The sequence below is a fragment of the Grus americana genome, chromosome 3 (genome assembly GCF_028858705.1).
Source record: "Grus americana isolate bGruAme1 chromosome 3, bGruAme1.mat, whole genome shotgun sequence".
In the NCBI taxonomy this organism is placed as follows: domain Eukaryota; kingdom Metazoa; phylum Chordata; class Aves; order Gruiformes; family Gruidae; genus Grus; species Grus americana.
Genome location: NC_072854.1, coordinates 126,029,537 through 126,050,069, shown reverse-complemented (window position 1 = coordinate 126,050,069; position 20,533 = coordinate 126,029,537). Strand labels below are relative to the sequence as shown.

The 20,533-nt window shown below is 54.5% G+C and overlaps 1 protein-coding gene across 1 annotated transcript in view; it reads right to left on the bottom strand.

Moving 5' to 3' along the window:
* SLC24A3 (solute carrier family 24 member 3) overlaps nucleotides 1-16,657 on the bottom strand; it is a 212,238-nt gene extending 195,581 nt beyond the window's left edge. The window contains exons 1-2 of the mRNA XM_054822243.1: nucleotides 16,200-16,657; nucleotides 389-611 (exon numbers count right to left, since the gene is read on the bottom strand). The gene's annotated coding sequence lies outside the window, so the exon portion shown is untranslated. The remainder of the gene's footprint in view (nucleotides 1-388; nucleotides 612-16,199) is intronic.
* Between the last annotated feature and the right edge of the window lie 3,876 nt (nucleotides 16,658-20,533).

Here is a 20,533-nt window from a genome sequence, read left to right as displayed (position 1 = left end):
GAGTTGTGAAACAGAAATAGATTACTCCCCTTCTAGATATGGGATATTGAGATGAAGAATTTGGGAAACCCTCCCTAATTTCGCTGTGGTCTTATGGCTGTCAAAACCAGAAACCAGATTATAGGATTTGAATCCCCCTTCAGTATTTTGACCGCAAGTGAGCGATCGCGAACTTGCAACCTCAAATTACGTGAAATAAAAACAACGCAAGGAACAAACCCTTTTCTATTACGTTTGCAACGGAACAGAAACGAAATGGTGGATTGCCCTTTGGATATCTGACCAGCGAGAGGGTGGAGAAGTGAGCCAAAGATGTCCTGAAACACACAGCGGCTGTAGCATTTTCAGCATTAGGATATTCTCGCATTTGCACAGCGTTTGAGCGTACCTTTTCCCGAGGGCTCCCCGGAGCCGTGTCCTGTACGGAGGTGGCCAGCTGACGCCTTCACGCCTGGCTAGAGCATCTCTGAGCTCCCCTCGGACGCGGGATCCCACGCGAAAGAGGGCACCACGCATTGGTTGTGCCTCGAATTCCAGCGTTATCCAGGGGAGCAGGGACGCTAGTTGCAAATCACGTACCGTAATGGAGTCTTAGTGACACTATCTTTTTCCTAATGAGGGAAAAAAAAAAAAAGTTATTGCATCAAGAAACAAAAGCAAAGCTGTGATATACTGCCAACTTGTTTGCAATATTTAAAATGCATAAATATCCAATTTAAGGGCAGCAAAAAGGAAAGAAAAAGGAAACGTTTCCTGAAAGCCAAGTTGCACGGCATACGTGCAAGAGGAGCCCTGCAAAGTGTTTCAGTGTGATGATAAATTGACGTTTCTTGTTCCGCAAACGATAGCTGCTGCGCGTACGAGGCAGTTGCATGCAGAAACAGGTCTTTAATTCGTACGGCCGTGCAGGCATTTCAGCAGTAAAACACAGCGTGCAGCGCAGCGCGTCCAGACCCAGGACAGCCCGCTCAGCGTGCCCGCCGCAGCCACACCTGGCCTGAGCGCAGCTCCAGCCCTCGGGTACCGCACGCGCGTCCTTCCTGGGGATTTAAGGCAGCTGAAGATGGAAGGGTAGTTTACCGTCTCTGACGTTAGCTGAAGGAAAGGAATGACTTTTAACAAGCGCAGGAATCGGTCGCTGCCGAGCGCACGGACCCACTCCATCTTCCCTGCCCGGCTGGCAAACTCAGCCCCGTCTGTCACGGGGGCGACGCGCGTCCTGCTCCCAGGAGCTCAGACCACGCTCTCTGTGCTAAGGAAAGCTGCTGCCTGCTGCAGCCAGCCAGCAACACAACCAGCCACGCTGGCGCAGGACTTTCAAAGAGAAAATCCTCCTCGTGCCTTTTTTCCGTTCAAAATACATCAGTCACTAAGGAAACCGCAAGCCTGTGGCTCAGCGGATTGCGATGGCCGGGAGCAGAACAGGAGCAAGCCACGCACAAACGCTGCCCGGCCACAGCCCGCGGCTCGGAGCCCGTCCCTCAGGACGGCCCTGCCAAGGCGGCCGCCACACCGTCCCCTCGGCGGGGACCCCGGGCGATGTCCCTGTTGCGGCTCTCTGGAGCATCGCTTGGGCTGGTGGCGAGCGCGCACGGCAGGTTAGGGACATGTCATCACGCCTGCTTGCTCACCTTAATGCAGGTTCCGGCACTACACCCACAGGAAAACAAAAAGGAAAAGGAAAAAAAAAAAGAAAGATACTGTGAGACAAAAGCGTTACTGGTCAAAAATGATAGATAGAATGAATCCAGAAAAAGGGGGACAGACATGCTCACTCAGAGTTTGGCCCCATCAATTATGCTTATAAATGTTTCTAAGTTTCTCTTTTTCTCTTAATCCTTCTCCTCATGTAAAACAGTCCTCAGCAAGGACAGAGCAATTAGATACCTTTTTTGTTTGTTTTGCTGATGGCAAAAACTGTTTAGCACTGAAGAAGGGAAAACAAGTCCTTTTAAGAAATAAAAGTATCGTGACCCAAAATCTCCACTACCTCCCATCGCAAACGCGCCCCAAAAACCTCGTTACGGTGTTACGGATGCACTGATTTGCCCTGCAGCTCCACAATCCCGCTTCACTGTCCCATTTCCCAAGCCTTAATGCACTTGTATATAAAGGAAAAACAAATTAGCTCAGACTAATGCATTTTTCCATTGCCAGTAGGCATTGCTGGAAAAGTATATGGAGGAGATCAAAGCGATAGGGTCAGCAAGGAGAGCGTAAATGTTTATACCCTGCTAAAAGGAACAAACTACATTCCTACTGCCCGGGAGCGCAGGGAGCAGGCCAAACACGTAACCAGATCCGCATGCGAACTCTGCTCCGCCGCCAGCCTACCTCATAAGGTGATTTCCAACGCGGTTTGCACAGTTGCCGTATTTGCGTGTACCGGCCCCTTGCTTCGTGCCATACGGCCTCCCCAGGCTGTGCCCCGAAGGGTCTGACGCGCAGCTCACCCCAGGGACCAGAGCCGCTCGGAGAGCGCCGGAGGGGCACAGGGCTGTGCCCGGGCAGCGGTGTCCCTCCCCGGGCTGTGCCCCCCTCCCCACCGCGTCCTCGTGGCGGGGCTCTCAGACCGCATCCTTCTGGGGGTACGGTAACCCCAACGCCTTGGCTAAGCGACAGAGACCGACGGAAAAGTCGTGCTGTCGGACCGCTTTGGATCCCGAGCGGCAGGCTGGGGAAAACCACTGCGCAACGTTACGGTGCTTACCTGGGCTAAAAAAAATAGACTTTTTATAACAAGTTTTATATATATAGGCTGAGACATACACGGATAACTCAGGAGGCAGCTTCCAGAGCTGTCCCGCTAAACTACCGTTAGGAAACGCTTGGCCTCGGGCCCCCGTCCCGCAGTTCCTCCGAGCTGCGGGCTGACGGCGCAGCTTCCCTCCCTGCGGATGGAGAGCGGCCGCGGAAGGGCTGCACCGGGTACCTGCCCGCACCCTCAGCGGTCCGCAAGTTTTGTACGGAAGTCTCTGCGAAGCCAGAGGAGCACCAGGGACGGGCGGGAAGCTGCATCAGGCGACGTGGCTGCCCTGAATCACCGAAATCCACTCTCTGCTGACAAAGCTCTCAAACGCGCTGCCGGCGGAGTTACGGCACGTTGAAGGCCAGCCTTTGAGCAGAAGCCCGTCTGGTTTGCAGGCTCTCGTAGTTGGTCATCGCTCACCAGGAGGAGAGCAGCATTTGCTGCCCTTCGTCTGGCAGATCAGGCAGGGAGCACTGGCAGCGTTTGAGCCCGACGACGCAGATGCCGTTTGTGGACGTCAAGCTGAGCCCGTCCTTCACCCCGGCGCGACAGGCCCCTTGGGAGCTGGATCCTCCCTGTCTGCTCCCCCCGGCCCTTCTCGGCAGGCGTTGCTGCACGAGGCTGCTGCCGCGGTCTTAAACAAGCCGGAGCTCTGCTCTTCCCCCTTTCAGCAGCTCTTTGCCAGGGCTGGACGGCATCCCGGCCACCGGAGCCGCCGGGGGGGCTTCCAGGTGCCGACAGCGCCCACCACCACCGCACGGGTATTTGCGGAGCACTTGGTATGCAAACCCCGCGTGCCCAGCGCCAGGGCCGCAGCAGACCGGCCGAGCGGGAGTTCCTCCTGCTCACGTCAACGAGGCAGACTCCGTGCAGGAGGAGGAACGCCGCAGAGCCGGCAGCAGCCTTGCCCTTGGAAGCCGTCGCCTGCTTTCCCAGGCAGCCGGCAAAGGTTCGAGCTCTGCCCATCAGTAGGGGGGAGCTGGTGCACCCCAGCCACCCGCCGCTCCTCCTCCTCGCGCAGGGAGAGGATTTCTACGCAGACCAGAGATGTGCAATGGTCAAGAGTTTTCCTAGTAGCGTTATTTTCCACGGGAAAAATGGAGATGTAACAGGCTCAGAGCATTGCTCAGGACGTTTGTTTGCCCAAAGCAGGCAAGCCCTGCCTGTCCCTACCTGCCGGCCGCAGGCAGAGCCCACTCCTGGCAGGCTGCCTGCCCACAGCCCGGCTCTGGGGAGGGGCACGGCTCTCCGAAAAGGGATTTTTAACACCCACGGGAGGGAAGTTTCCCTCTTCAGGAAAGCACTTGTGCGTGCACAAGCTGTCCTCGTGGAGACTCCTCACAGGCTCGATGACCCGCCTCGGGATCTTCCCGAGCAAGGAGCCAGCTATTCTCGTGGGGACGGACGCAAGCCAGGGGTCCCAACAGAAAGAGCCCGGCCTCATCACCGCTGAAGAGCTTCGGCCCTTACAGCTGCTCCCAAGCGCCGACCTCCTTTCTCATTCAGAACAAAGCCTTTGGGGGAAACGCGGAGAAAGAACAGCGTTCCTACAGCAGAATTCCATCCAAGAGCCGTTTCAAACCCCCAAACGTCTCATCTCCCTACATCTCTTGCTCGTTTGCTGACAGTTTCCAGGAACGGGAGCAGACAGGGAGATGTGTGTTTCTCCCCCTGCAGTCACGACACATCTCCAAGGGTTCGCCTGTTCTGCCTGCCGGGACGCCGGCGCAGGAGCGCGGGGGGTGTCGCGATGCTCTCCGGAGCCCCGAAGCAGTGGCAGAGCCCCACGGCCCCAGCGCCTCGCAGTGCCCGCGCTCACAGGTTTGCTCCCCTGGCACTCAGAGAAGCCCAAATACTTCAAGCCCAGGTCCCTGTTCAGCAGACAGCGCTTTCAAGGGGATGGAGGAATCCCCTCGTGGGACCCTCGGGGTACGGAGAGACCCCTCTGTACTTTGCCCAACCCAGCACGTTTTTCCCATTTCCTCAGTAGAGGAGACGGTGGAGACAGATACTGGAAACGGTCAGCATGCTCGCCGGGGTGCCGGTACCCACGCCGGGGTGCCGGCGCTCTGTCTAGAACAGCCGACAGATTCAGCACGGAGAATAAATCCACATGCAAAAGCGGAGCCTGCCATTTCCTTTCTCTTTTGGCAGATAAACCAGCTCTCGTGTTTTCATTTAAGGGCAGGTGCCTCTCTGCGCCCTGTACCGTCTCCTCGGTTGACGCACAATTTTCCAGAACTCTGCACGTAAATGGAAAGGTTTGCACTACGGCTTCTTGCTAGCGTGGTTACGAACACAACCGGGGATTTTCTACCCCTAGCTGGAGTCGCAGGAGAGACAATGAGGTGGGACCCATCCATCCTCTTGCCTGAAGGCGAGGGTAACTATATCCCAATGTTTGCAAAGAATTACCTAATTTGCACTTAAAACCTGCCGCAAGCTGTATTCCAGCACCTCGCTGTCCTTTTGTTTATAAACCTTCTCCCTGTGCCTAACAACTGCCTCGAGCAAGATCCCAACCCATCCCATTCTTTTCCTACCCGCAATAAAAATTCATAGAAAACAGCAGTGTTTCATTTTGGAACTATTTTGCAAAGGAATGCAACCCCTATTAAACTCTGAGGAACTGAAGTAATGTCAGAAAGTGACCTGCATAGCACAACAAATTATACTCTTAATTTCAAAGCTGTCTAGGGTGTTTTGCACCACAGGCACACAGAAAGAATACGCACATAAATCTGAAGAATTACAGCCCTGTTTACTTGCGTTATGCAGCTCGGCGTCTCCGCTTGGGGAACCTGCTGCCAAGAACAACCCGCACGGCACAAGCCAAAGGAAAGGCGACAGGAGACGACGGCCGAGTCCTGCCAGAGTCCCCAGGAGGACGCCTTCCACTTGCCTTTGGGGCTGGGAGCGAGCACGGCTCTGCAGACGCAGATAGTAACTCGGATAGTACGACCGAAGGGATACAGATGCTACGAAGGGAATTTCTCTCGCTGCCTGCCAACGCTGGACCAAAACCGAACCGCAGGAACACGCTGCTTTCTAAGCCAGCGCTGCTTCTGCTGGGCAGAGGTTGGGCACGGTGTCAAGGTACCGGGCTTAAAACCAGACTCTGTGGGAAGCAGAGAGCCGTACTGGAAAACCACTGCCCCCAAAGCTATTAACAACGCTAAACCAGCAGATATTCCAGGCTGTGGGAGGCACGGCAACGGAACAGGAGGAAATGAGGTTACCTGAATTCGGCAGGTATTACCCTGCCTGTCCCAAAGCTCTTCCTTACGGTCTGTGGGAGAGCTTTAGGAAAACGAGCAACTTACTCGTAGCCTCTTTGGCACCGGTCAGGAGCCTCCCTTGGGATCCCTGGACATTCATTGTTTGGCACAGGAAAGCAGCTTTTTGTTGTTGTTGCTTTAATCAGCATAAACAGGGTTTAAGCCTCCACTTTAAATCCCCGTTTGCCCGTGGAGGATGCTCATTCACCGGGGAGCCCAAGGAGCCTTGCTCCAGGTCCAGGCTGTCCCAGGAACTTCCCTGCCGGGAGGACAGCGTGATCTCCAGCCTGCTTGTGCTCAGAGAGGCATCGTCTGCACTGAAAACCCTCCACCCAAAAAAAGCTGCAGGAGAGGCTGTGACCGTGGTGAGCATTGTTTCTGCTGGACTGGGCTTGCTTGTTTGTTTCCCTGCTCCTAGAACAAACGTTAAGAGCCGGACATACTCCTCTTCACAAGCGCGACCCCCCAAAGCAGCGGCGGGACCTCGCGTGAACCCGAGCAGTGACTCACGTCTGGATGCTGAAGGAGACGGTCAGTGTTTAACCTGCCGGGGCTCCACATTAGGGTTTTAGCAACGTGCCTCGCAACGATGTGCCGCTTGGCGCTTTCCCTCGTCCTGCCCACGTACTACTTTTCCCCCCCGCCAGAAATTTGGGGACGGCTTTAGAAGGTACCAGAGCTCCTGTTGCCCAGTGAACCCGAAGCCTTGGTGCGGGACCTGATGAGAAAGCCCGGCTATTTACGGTGCGGACCGCAGTGGGGACGGAGGTCCTGGCTCACGGCCCGTCTCGGGCAGTGGGGATGGATGCGACGGGATGACCGCGTCCCACCTGCTCCCTCCCTGCTGCTTTCTAAAAACAGCTCTTCTGCACACGTGAAAAAAGCTGGCTCTTTCTTTTTCAAATCACTGCTGCGCTTGAGGAGATGAGAGTCATTTCCATCGATGCACAAAGTTTTCCTTAAGCCCTTTTGTTGGGAAGGGTGACTCACTGAAATATCAATCTGAAATGTTTTCTTGAGGTATTTTTAGACAACCGTGGTGGTGGTCCAGTGAGTCACGGCTCCAGCGCTGCCCATTAAGCTGAATGCAAAAAGCCACGGGATCCAATTTAATGGATTGCTTTCCAGGGCTGCTTCCCCAGAGCTCTGCTTCCCCAGCAGCACGAGCTCTGGCAGCCACGTTTGTTACTATTGCACCGCGTTTAAATGAGGGGGTTCGTTCCCTCCTCACACACAAAAGAATCGAAGCAGGCATCCGAAAGCCTTTCACCTCCAAATTACTGTAATCCATACTCAGTCTGACTGCGTGTACCAGCGATTATTCCGAGCGCAGGAAAACACAAGACAAAAGCGACGCCGAGAAGTGTGAAGAATAAGGTACGGAGAAGCGGGGGAGTGCAGAACAGCGCAGGTTTGCAGCCTCGTGCCGTCTCTGCGGGGTACGCTCGCTCTGGGGTGCCCGGGGGGGGTCTGCATCCCCCCCCCCAAGCACCCGCTTTCCCCCGGCCGGCACTTCGCAGGGTCCCTAAGCGCCAGCCTGCGGCCGAGTGCTCAGAGCCTTGCTCCAGCCCGGAGGGAGGGTTCCCGTGGCAGGGGCTCTTGGGTTTGGTGAGGGGATAAGCTGGGTCCCTCCCGCGTCTGGCAAGGTCGAATTCTTCAGGCGTCAGGAGCATCGTTTTCTTTTGCTAACAAGAGAAAAAGGCAGGGCACGCTTTGGAGAGCTTTTGCTATTTCCCTGCAATAAACCTCACGCTTCAAAGCTGGAGGAACTTGTGGGGAGAACAAGCGAGAAGGAAGACTGCCTGGCTATTTCCTGGCACAGTATAAATATACTCTTTAATACAGCAAGTGATCCAACCAGAGATTTTTGTTTGTTCACTTCAAAAGTGCCTACCGAGAGATTTGTTCAGGTCTGGAAACCAAACAAAGGAATATCAATGGGAGCATTGCATCTGAGAACTGCAATAGCTGCTCTTTGGAGATCCACATTGTAATTACCACACGATTTCATCACCGGGCAAACTCTTCTCTCTCCACTGCCTTGCCCTAAAGTCAGGCTAGGGCAAGTCATCAAGTTCAGCAAGGTTACTTTTTTTTTTTTTTTGGAAATTTTTGTACAGCGCGTGGTGCACAGCCCATCCAGCAGTGACGCGCAAGAGCTTCGCCAAAGGCACCGGTCCGTTTCATAACACAAGGGTGCTGATGAGATCTGCGTCTCATGCAAGAGCCAGCCTAAAAAGCGAAGAGAAAGAGAAGGCTTTGCTGCTTTTCCAACCTGAGGGTCTGCCTGAAAGGGTGGGCAGGATCGGGTTGGGAAGCCGCCAGGCCCCAGGCTCAGAAACGCTCTACAGACCCCGCAGTTCCGTTCGCCCCTGCGTACGTGCTCGCAGCCCGGGGCCGCCAGAGACGACGCCAGGACCAGGGCAGCCACGGTGGCCGGCGGCTGTGGATGATCTCCACGCTGCGACGGAGCTCTGCGCCCCAGAGCTGCCCGGAGCCTGGCACCCACACCGTTTATTTACGCACAGAGTCAGGAGAACAGCGACCCAGAGCAAACTGCATGGGGTTACCAAGCTGTTTCCGGCTCAAACTCTTATTCCCTGGGGATCGTTCACCATTCCCTGAAAGCAACCCTTAACCTGAGTCAATCACGCGGCGCACGGGACAGACCCGAACACGTCTGGCCCTGAAGGGAGGAATAAAAATCCACAGATCCAGCTAAGATTGATTTCTGTTTGCTCGTGTAAGCCACCCTGCCTAGAGAGAGGGAGAAGCGCTGAGGCCTGGGAGGAGGGCAGAACAGAGGAAACACCCCCCATCCCCAAACCCACGCACCGTTTTGCTCCGCTTCACTTGACAGGCGAGATTTAAAGTCCCGCGGGCTGGCGGGATTTAACCTGAGAGCAAACTGCCTCAAGGATCCACATCAATACGGGAGAACCTGGAGATGATGCCCTGGGTCTTCGCTGATACCAGCAAAAAGCAGAGAAATTAAGGAAAAATTTCCCTGGTAAATTTTACATATTCCCTCCTAAGTCTCCACCCAGCACCACTTCTTTGGACACAGAGAGCATTTGTCACGCTGTCTCCTGCTTCCCAGCCACTTCTACGCAAGACTGCTTCGAAAGATGCTGTCAGCCAAAGCTGCTTTTAAAGCTGATTCGACCAGCCAAAAAAGTTCCCGTGACACCGCTGATTTCATACAATCATACAATCGTTCAACAAGATAACGAAGCAGAAGGGAGGGGAAAAAAATCTGCCAAAAACCCCAAACACAACACCACCTCCCCCTGAGCAATATTTGCAGAGTTAAGCCATATTGTCACATCATCTTCGAACAATTTTAATTGTTTGTTTTACTGAAAGAACACGTGAGTTCGGTATTTTCGTTTCATACATTTTTAAACACAGAGGCTCAAAACGCTCTGCTTTGTGGCAGATGTCACTTTTCATTTGGTGAAAAGTGAATCAGGTTTTTGGGTGGGGTTTTTTTTTTGGGGGGGGGGGTGTTTGTTGGGTTGGGGGTTTTGGGGGGTTTTTTTTGCAGCGTGTCTGTGCCATTCAGCCTGTACCAGCGTGAGGCTTTTGAACCCCACCATCATCGCAGGCACCCCGGGACCACAGAGCCCAACCTCCCTCGGAGCAGCGATGCAGCCCCTCAGCCCCGGCCCGTAACCACCCTCACCAGCACCACGACCCACCACAGCACCCCATGGCTCCCGGGGCCGCGAGCCCACCATCCCCGAGCAACGCTCCGCCAAAGCGGAGGCGAAAAGCACAGGCTGAGGGCAGAGGGCTGCTGGCTGGGAAGCTGGCTGCTGTAGAAGTGCTCTGTCCCGCCGGCCACCGACAGAAAAAGCCGGACCTCATTTTCCTACGCCAAATGATTACAAAAGCCACGGTGCAAGCAGTTTTTAAGAGATGAGGAAGATTATTTGGAAAATAATCCTGGTGGGACGCGTAGCCCCGTCCGTTAAAACAGTACCTTAGGAAAAAACGCGTGGTAAAGCGGTACCCGTTCAAACGCACGCCTCTGGAAATCAGCAGCAAAACCCTTGGAACGGCAACACCGCAGCAGCTCTTTTGAAGTGTCCTTCTCCGATTCCTTCCCCGCTGGATTTTCCAAAGGCACCGGCTGGCGTCCTCAGCTCCTGCTTCAGGAAAACCAAACATCCACACCAAAACGCCCAACTGCCCCCCTAAGTTTCACCCAAAAGTCTCCCTTAGGAAGGGAGCACTCCGGAGCCGCGCTGCCCAAGCGTACGCTCTGTACGGCCTCCGAGGCGCATCCGCACGCTCCCCAACGCGCCGTTACTCAGGCAAACGCTTTCTCTGCCAGGGTCTGGGGCGTTCAGGGCTCTGGGACGGGGGCACAGGCGTTTCAAGAAGGGGTCTGCTGCCTATCCAGCCTCCCAGCTACCACCGTCCCGTCCACGGTGCCCCCTCGGCTCTGAGCTCGGGGACGAGCTGAGCCACAAGCAGCCGGGCACGCTGTGCTTCCACCCCATAAAATACGGCGCGGAAACCACCATCAGGCTTCCCGGCAAGAAGTGCGGCTGGAAAACTACATTAATTCATTGCTAGTTAAGGAGGCTCTTATCTCTAGGGGTGAAGTTTTTCAGTTACGGTATACAAAACCCCACAACACCCCCGCAGACCGCAGAGATAAAAACCTGTTCCACCGGCTCGGAGCAGGAGAGTGAAGATACAAGGACAGAAGCAGAATAGCTCTTTGCAGGAAAAAAGGGGCAAAAGCGCAACAGCAACAGAACCCCCACATGAAGAGATATTGTTCGCACGCTTCAAAGACTGAGTGTTTTGGCCTCCGCATCCCACCTTGCTGCTGACACGAGGCCAGGTCCCCCAGCAGCTTAGGTGAATGCCCCGACACGGGGGGACGTTCCCAGCCACGACGTGGGAAACGAGGAAGGGACTAACGTCGTACCCAGCTCGGTCTCGAGTTAAGCAAACGATAACAGCTGGCTCGTCTAATTTGCAGGCAAGGTGAAAATACGGCATTTACGAGATGTCCCCAGCTGTCCCGCTTCCCTGAGGGCAATGCCAGGCAGTCCCAGGGTGGCGGCCAGGGACGGCACGCTAAATGCTCCTGTGCGCCCCCCATGTAACCAAAAGCTTGGGGTTTGTCATTAAATTGATCTCAGCTGCCCCTGTTCTGAGCAAATATTTGGCCAGAGTCCTCCAAAAGTCCCTTTACGCCTGTTATTCGGCGACTTTGTTATCAACTGTTACAGAAATCTGGATTCCTGCCTCTGCAAACACCTTGTGCTTGGACGGGAGCTGACTTTATTTCAGCCAGAAGCGTTAGAAATGACTGGGGGGAGAGGCACGGGCATTGGCTCCGGTGTTGCCTGTCGCCCGAAATAGCTCCATCCTCCCCCGAGGTTCTCCCTCGCCGCTGCATTTACACGTTGTTACTCGGGAAGCATCGCACGCGACCGCCCTTCGCAGGCAAGGAGGCGCGGCAGAGATTTGCGATGGTGATGCCGGGGGATCCGCCTTTCTCCCTCCTAAATCATTCCTCCGAAGCTGTCTCTGTTCGTTTCCCAAAGCCACGTTCAAATAGCGCCCAGCGCAATAAACCCGGCCAGGAACGATGGGGTGGGACAGCGACTTTCTGCAGCGGGGGGTGATGCCGACAGCTCCTCTCCGGCACCCTGCATCCCCCCTCCAGCCGCGCAGCCCGGCGGGTGCTGCCCTGCCATCCCCGCAGGGACCGGGCGGCCCTCGGGAGCGAGCGGGGCTGGGGGCACAGCGGGCGAAGGCTGGGCACGGCCCTCCGCCGGCCGGTGCCAGGGCGGGGGGAGCAGCCGCTTCGCCATCAGCCGTTAAGTGACAGTTAGCCAAAGCGCTTCACCAGCTTGCCTCGAGCGAGCTCAGGTCCAGAGTCTCCTCCCTGCGTAACTCTCCTCGCACAGGAGCTTGCTGGGACTTTCTGTAAATCCCCCTAAAAGACTTCGGCTTCGAGCTGCTTGTGCCGCATCCCTCTCGGCGCCACTGCTGAAGCGAGGTTACGTCCCTCTGCAAACTTCCCGTACTACCGCGGGGACCGACCTCTGCGCTGCATCGGTCAGGACGAAAGCCCTCGCGCTGCTCCGAGCCACGAGCACCGCAGACACGACTCCGTGCGGTTCTGCAGCCCTTCGGGAAAGCGCCGCGTGCCGGGCGGGCGGGGGGGACGCTGCCGGCTCCTGCCCGGGCAGCGGAGCCAGGGCACCGGTTCGGGCACCGGCGCTGGCAGGCAGGGATGCGCAGCGCGGGCACCGACGGAAGGAGCGATGCTGCTGCTTACCTGCCCGGCTGGCTGCAGGAAACGGGGATGCCTCTCTCTTGGGAGGATTGGACAGCTTCCCCCGCCAGATATTTGGGAACAAGGAGTTGGTGCAGAACATGAGCGTTTGACATCATGCTTTTTTTACCGGAATGCAGCAGTCTGGAAGCAGAAAGTCATCTGTCAGAGTGGGGAATACATTTCGCAAATGCAAAAAAGCATTTTTGTTTAACTCTCAGCTGAGGCAGGATTTCTGCGAGCCAAATGTTCCCAAGTAACAGCTCCCACGTGGCTGAGAGCCATCGCCGATGGAAGCAGCTTCGACAAAAGCGTTGCCTCCGATCTATAGTCCCGGCAGAGAAGATGCAAAAAAAAAAACCCCCAACCTCCTCTCTGGATAAAGAGGCGGCCAGGTTTAAAGGAAGGATTGGAAGAAATCAGCTTACTGAGCCCAGCAGACCGAAGACTGGCGGGGAGGTAGCGCTGGTGAGCGGATCCTGCTCCGGGGGCTCGGGCTCTTCTTTGCCCTTCCCGCTGCGTGCCCTAAAGCGCGCCGGAGCTTTCCTCTGCACCGCCATCCAGCCTCCAAACGCTTCATTTTAGCGTGACGTTAAAGCGTGCTTTAAAACGCACTACGAGCCACACGGGTTTAAAAAACTGTGGATTTTAAAAATACACGGAGGTAGATTTTAGCAAAGCGTGGTAAATGATTTTAAGACCGAACCCCGCCGTCATGCAGCCCCTAACGTGGAATAGAGAGCTACAGGCGACGTTTCAAAGAAGGACCCGCCGAGAACTGCGGTCTCCATAAATCAGACCATTTTTAATTCATTACTTGCACTGCCCTCCAAGACTGGAAACTGCGAACTCATCCGTTCAGCCTTAATTTTGACACTCAGATTTTTCTTTTTGAGCGTTTACATCAATAGTCACAAGGTATTTCGTTTTTTATCCATTAGCGTTTACACGTCAAATTAAAACCCTCCGATCATGTTTCCAAATACCTTTGGCCTACCGTAGCAGCATCATTCCTTCATGCTGTTCCACCCTTAAAATTCTGCTTTTTAGAGCAATGTAGCCCTTCAATTCAGCACCTGAACCGAGACATTTGCAAGATACCTACCGATCAGAATTTTTTACTGTTGAAAGTGGTGTCTTTTCTAGAAGTCTATGAAGACTAGCAGTGTGTTTTCACAGGACCCCTGGCAATTTCTGGTTACCAAGGAGATTTCCTTGGGAAAATTTTATTGAGAAAATAAAAATAATTTTTGAAGGAAAATAAGACCGGCAGTAAATTGTTCGAGTACAAATGTGAGTTTCAACACATAATAACTTGCAGCCGCTCCAATTGTTTGCCGGTACTTTAAACAGAAGTTATGGAAAATATTTGTATTCAGATTTATATTGCATCGATACCTGCTGGGCATTTCAAGCAGGAAAACTCCACGTGCCTTTCTGGCAGGCCCGTCTGCTACACGTGAGCATGACGGGACGCTCGCAGACACCGTAGCAAGAAGCATTTGCTGTGATTTTATGAGCGTGTTTGCTGTAAATGCACAGCCACTTGTTAGAGCGCAGCGACGCTGGAGGTGCGGAGAGACTGCCAAAAACCACGTTGAACCGTAAATAACCAAAGCCATAACCAAACCCACAGACTAACGAGGTTTCTTTGCTCAAGGGCCGTAACGCTCATCTGTACTTGGCGCATTCGTTATTTCTGTCACCCCCAAAGGCTTCCTCGGCACGTTACCGAAGGCGATGGCTTTTGCGGGGTGGGAGGCGAGAAGACGGCAGTGGCGCAAGGAGCACGCAGAGAGCGGCTCCGGCCCGGAGCACGGACTCGAGGGGGTGCTGGGAAGCTCGAGCAGCACCCCTGAGCGTTGCTGCAGGGCAGCGGGCGCCAAGGCAGAGCGGGCATCGTCCACCCCGCAGGGTCTGCCTGCGGCTCTTCAGCCCGCGGGGAGCCGGCGCATGCCGGGAGATGAGACGCTGCAGGGTCTCCGAGAAAGGGGCTGGTTTCAGGGACACTGCCTGCAACCCTCCCTGCCGGGATCCGGCCGGAGCCGCGAGTCACAGGGCCGGCACTGGCAGAACTCCCTGCTCCGTCCGTCGGGGCAGGACAAGGGAGCCCGCGTCTGTAGGAAAGGGGCTGCGGGAGCGCCCGCCTACTCAACGCTCGTGAATCTCATCCCTCGACCTTTGTAAATGCGTGAGAAAACCCACAGCCGTGCCTTTGCACTAAATAAGATCATGTGCAGCATTAGGAAAGAGTGAGAAGCGCTCCTCTGACTTAAACCTCAGCCTGTTCCGTGGAGGGACGACAGGTTCTCCCCAGGGCCGGGGAGAGAAATGGAGCCTAAAGCCCGCCGGGCCGGGAACAGAGCGGGCGCTGCAGGGTTCCCACCTTGACTTGCGGCTCACGACGAGCAAGAGCAGCCCCAGGACGGAAACCGCCTTTCTGAGCCTCCCCTGAAAAATATCAGTATTCACTTTTTTTTTTTTTTTACTTTTAAAATTATTATTCTGGTTTTGTTTGGCCTCTGCCAGCCTACCTCTCAGGACGCGAAGAGGCTGCCGGACCTTCTTTGGGGCGCTGCGGTCTCAGGAAGAAGCTGCAGAGCAGACGGGGAGATTTCAAGTGAGCTGGAGCGAGCGGGAGAGCGCAGTTAAAATGAGACGAGCCCGATGCCCGTTTGCACCTGGCCGGCGGGCACGCTGCTGCCTTCCCGGTTGCGTTTGCTCTCTGCGACCCGTAAGGCACACGGAGCAGGCTGCGGCGGCTGCGCTCCCAGGCAGGGATGCTCCTGCGGGGAGCGGGCACCAGAGGAGGGGCAGGTCCCCGTTCCCTTCTTTCCCAAGGGACACCACTCGCAGCAGGTGGATTTTCACCTCCAGGTACAACAAGGATGTGACTTTGTGCAAGCCAAATTGCACGCAGCGGCCAGATGTAAAGCGATGTAAACGCGAAAAGGCAGGATTAAACGAAACCCTTCGCCCTGAGCCGGCTGCTCACAACTCGCTCGCACGCCAGCTGTGGTCTGCCAAATCTTCACTTGCGTTTTTTAAAAAGCCAGTTCAGTGCAACTGCGACCCCCTCCTGTCTCAGGACGTACGATCTTTACTAAGGGAGCAGTTATAAGCAAAAAGCTACAAGGAGAAAGGTAAAAACCCGCACCCTAGGCACAGCTGTCCCATACTCTGCGGCGATATAAATACCACGAGCGTTTGACTTAAGGACAGCAAACATCAAGGAATTTGCCTTACTGCTTGGCAACGACAGCCGTGCCATCGGCATCTCCGCGAGGGTGGCCAGCAGCAGGCGGCAGGGGAAAGGAACAAGACGGAGGCGTGCCTGGCAAACGGCCTGTCCCACCGCAGCCTTTCCAGCCCTAAGTGCTTGGTGATTTCCCGAGCTGGAAGCTGTCTCTGAACCCAGGGCAAAGCAGCCACCAATGGTTTTAGGCCATAAATTTGTTTAATAATCTTTCAAAAGCAGTTTTTGTTTCTGTCTTCCCTAAAACACCAAAACCCACAGCATCCCGAGGAGCAAGCGATGATGTGCAATGCTCAACAGGCGCTCGCCTAGCACTGGTTATTTATTAAACTCTTCTCCGCTTTTTAAAAAAAGTTTACAAAATGGATGTTTTTCGCATGATAAACGACTGGCAGCTGACCTTTTCTGTTAATAACTTAATTCACGTGGAAAGCAGACTGCCCAACGTGGCGTGTCACAGGGGCCGAACAACGACCCGCACGAGGCAGACGGCCACGGCCACGGGCAGCGTACAGTACTCTGAACAGGAGCGTGCTTGGGCGATTTTCAGAACTGAAGCGTGAGTTTAAGGAAAAGCCCCGATTTATTTCTGAAGCGGAACGTACGTACCAACAGCGAACGTTCTGCCTCAGCCTGCCCGCAGGAAACTTCTCACTGCCGACACGAGACACGAGCAACTGAGTCCAGCAGCCCTGCTTGGGTCATTCCAGTGTCAGTGGCACGGGTTTCTCGCGTCTTGCTCCTCTTTCCCCTTTTTCCATCCTTTTCTGAAGTACTAGGGGAACAGCGTTGAGGGGAATGGTTTCCAGGTCTCCTGTGAGCCCTTCCAGGGTCCCTTGGGGCTTTTGCACGGGAAACCGGTGAAGGCAAACGAACAGAAACGGTGCTTCAGATGGAGGGGAAACCAGGATTCTCTCAGCTGATGGAAAGAAAAGCACGACAATTAGTGCTGAATTATTATTTAACATTCCTAAAGCGTTCGGCCTCCATACTTTCCCATGCTGTTGGAAAGATGGGACTGAACAAAACTTTCTTTTGTCAGCACACGTCCCAGAAATGGTGGGGAACCCCCCCCCCACCTTGTATTTCAGCAGCGCGGCAGCAGGGCCAGCAGCTGCCGAGCGCCAGGGCAATTTTTTTGCTTTATTTTCTGAGGTTCTCTTCTCCTTCCCAATGCACCTGCGCGCGTCCAGCACTGCACCAGAGAGGTGCACTGATGAGCTTACTTGCTGTGGAGCGTGAAGCCTGAGGGAGCAGGAACCCATCTGAGCCCAGCTGCTGGATTACACAACCGCCCGATTTTGACGGCGGTCCAGGTGACGAACGGCGCCGCTCTCCACGAGCCCAGGGAAAACAGAACCGTGGGGCTGAAAGTTTCTGTGATTCCTTTTGAAGGTCCATCCTGAACAAATTATCTGCTTCCCAGAAATCTACTCCATCACCCTTATGCAAATTTGTTCAAATTAGCGTCGTATAGATGATACGACCCTCCGTAAAACGGAAATCATCCCCCATCTCTGACCACCAGGGAGGTTTGTGGATTTAAAAAGAAATAACGAAAAACATCCCAGCAGCTTTCAGAGCAGTATTTGATGCTGGGTTGTATAAATCACAAAGCAGCCTGAACTGCACGTACAGGAATATGAAAGAAGGGTTTGATTAACAGCTTGCTGAAGTAAGATCTAACCGCACAGCCAGCTGAGGGATTAATTATCCAGATGAGAGGAACGCTATTCTCTCAGTACCAGAGCACCGTTTCCACACGGGCACGTTTGGCAGTTCAAAGTCAGGACTATTTTAAAGAAGGGCGAGGGGGCGGAAGGGAGCGGGGAGCACCCGCACGTGGCGCGGCACGGCTCGGGCCGAGGGCTGCGGCGCAGCCGGGACGCGCAGGGACCACCGTAGGAAGCTGCGGTTCTGGTCCCTCTCCAGCTTTCACAATGTTTTCCAGTGCAGTTCCTGGGGATTATGTGTTATTTGGGTATTGCAGCGCCTGGGGCCGCTCCGGCGTGACCTGCTTGTTTGGGAACGGCAGGAAGAGACGCAGCCGTCTCCCCCAGCTCCGGAGAGCACGAGGCAGGGCTCCGAGTTAAGCCTCTGCTGCATCCTACGACCAAAATCTTACGTCTCCCGGGCGAAGCTGAAGGCGGCAGCAGCAGGGCCAGGCTCGGACACACGGCTCCAGGCAGGGGGAAGAGGTTCTCACCCACTCCCGGGTTCTGGCCGCTGGCAGCGCAGCGCAGCTACGTGCAAGGCTCCCGCTCAGGTTTATTTTCTCTCTGCACAGGAGGTGTTGCTGCCGGGTAACAAAGCGCCGGACACCGGCACAGACCCGTAATGCCGGCAGGGCCGCGGGCAGGGGCAGAGGAGCCCGCGCGGACGGGGGCTGGTTTGCGCAGGTCGGTGCCAGCCGAGCTGCAGGCCCCGGGACGCCAGCGAGTCCCGTCCGTACAGCCGCAGTTCACAGAGCCGAACCCCTGGGGAGGCACGCTGGAGCTGACAGCGATGTCAGACGGCTGATAGTTGTCTGCACGTGCAGAGGTGCTTGGGAACCTTTCTCCGAGACGATGGAGAAGAGCAAGAGGAGAGGTGACGCCATCGCTCTAGGTCCAAGTGACCGGACAGGAGGTGCCACGAGCCAGCGTCAGCATACAGCCATTTTGCAATCAAGAAAAAACAGCAGTCTTACAGCAGAGAAAGAAAAAAAAAGACAACCAACAAACCAACCGGGACACGTTACCTGCTCAAACATAAGCATTACAAAGCCCTTAAATGAACTAGAGCAAGAGCAACGGCATTTTTGCTGACAAGGAAAGCGCAAACTCTTCTGCCGGGTACACAAATATTCTCTTCACCCGCAGATGACACGGGGACAAGAAGAAAACTGCTGCTTGAGAGCGCCTTGCTCCGTTTCAAACGGAGAGCAGCGATGCACCTCCTTGTGCTAAGGCAGCCCGCGAGCCCACGGGCCTCCGTTCAATTAGTCCTGGGTGACGCTGCCGGTTGAGTTTTAACGAGATCACCCAGGCGCTGGCCAGCCCAGGGTCCCCAGCTCTCGCTGATGGCGGTGGCATCGCCGGGCGCCATCGCTTTCCAGCGGTCACTGAGCTGGCGAGGGTGGGTGAGGAGAGCTTGAGGACAACACCCCAAACTCGCCCGTTGTTTTCATACACGCCAGCGTGAACACCTACGTTAAGGAGTGTCAACGGTGTGAGTCGGAACGATGCCAGATACAGCAGGCAAGATTTTCTTCAAAAAGGGATGTCGTCGTTCTTTGCCAAAGATCATATTTAGACACCTGAAGAACAACGATGACAACAACAAAAAAAAAAAAAAAAAAATAGAGCACCCAAGGATTTTCAGTATTTTTGAGAGCAGCGCCACTGGAAGATCCCTGGGGCTGGGATATAAACAGTCTGAAACTTATTCCCAGGAGAAGTTACTGAATCGCTCTGATGAACAGTAGTTTGCTTACTGCCAGTTTTTATGAGTTTTTGACATGAACCATCTGGCAGAATTGAAGCAAAATAAGGGATCCAATGAGTAAAAGCACACGAGCTTCGTTAGCAAAAATTAAAGAAAAAAGAAACTAGTCTACTTTCATCAACTTCCGGGAACTAACGGATTTTTTTTTTTTTTTTTGAAAAGCTTGACCTACACATCCCTCCTTTTCTGCCTAGGCTGATGCCACCCGCTCTCAGGGGCGTGTTAGGAGCGGCGCACCCCGGGGCTCGCTCGCTCTCGTCACTACAGGTGAGTACGCCCGCTAGTCTCCACTGATTACGAAAAGCAGGTAGGAGCAAGTTTAATATCTGAGATTAGGTAGGATTATGGATGCTCTTCAAATTTCAAGTTTAAATTACATTTTGAGCGCCCGGATTGAGATGTTCTGTTTCGAGAGAACGGTTCGGATCTGTACGATTCGTTACCTGTGAGCCCGAGAAGATACTTTGAAATAGGACGTACGTGCAGATACGTTTCTGCCCCCTTCCCCCGGGGGTACGCGGTCCCGAGGGTCCCTCCCCGGACCCCTGGAAGTGAAGTTTTGAGCCAGTGGCAGCAAAGCCCTTCCCCTCCCCTCTGCATCACGTTCTTCAAAAGCTTCCTACCGCTTGCAACTGTGGAAAGGAAAAAAAGCCCACCCAAACCCCGCTAAGCAGCTTAAGGATGGACCGTGCGCTGCCTGAAAGTCTAAAATCAAAAGCTGCCCAGGTGCCGCTTCAGCCAAGAGAGGGAGAGCCGCACCTGGGGCGCGATGCGGAGGTGTCCTGCCCGAGTCACATCTGCTTCCGCTCGGCTGAGGCCATCCTCGTCCCGGGGGCACGTCTTCCTCCCTGTGATCCCGAGAGCGCCTTCGGTCTGATCTTCTCTCTTCTCTGTTACTGTTTCGTCAGCTATTCACAAAGCAGAGAGGGACACAACATTTCATGAAATGAAAACATCGTTGCAGAATATATTTTTTTTTTAAATTAAAAATTTTAGCATTTGTATAAAATTGGCAACTCAGACTCCCAAAGCGTACATCAATAAAATAGAAAAAATATCTGACATTTTCAGATATTTGGAGAAGACGGGGAATTATCCTAAACGTCACCACCCTCTGAGCACGAAAAGCGCGTGTATTCAGAGGACTGCCCTCCGCTTTTCAGAGCTGCTTCTCCATCCAGCACGACCTGTGGCAAAGCAGAAATACGAGGACCAAAAGCAGGGGGGGGAGCTGAATTCTGCCAAACTCTCGTTCTGCTCTGCTTTCCTAGCGGCAGCTTCGCCATTTCAAAGTTTACAGTCGACCCCCGTATCCCAGGATCAGCAATTCATCACGCAAGACCTTCGACAAGGACAGGTTTAGTTTCTCCGGAGAGACGCGTGTTCCATAGCATCACCTAGAGTTTAGAACAGCCATTTCAGGTCAGGCTAGAGAAAACCCTTCCGGCAGCGCTGCC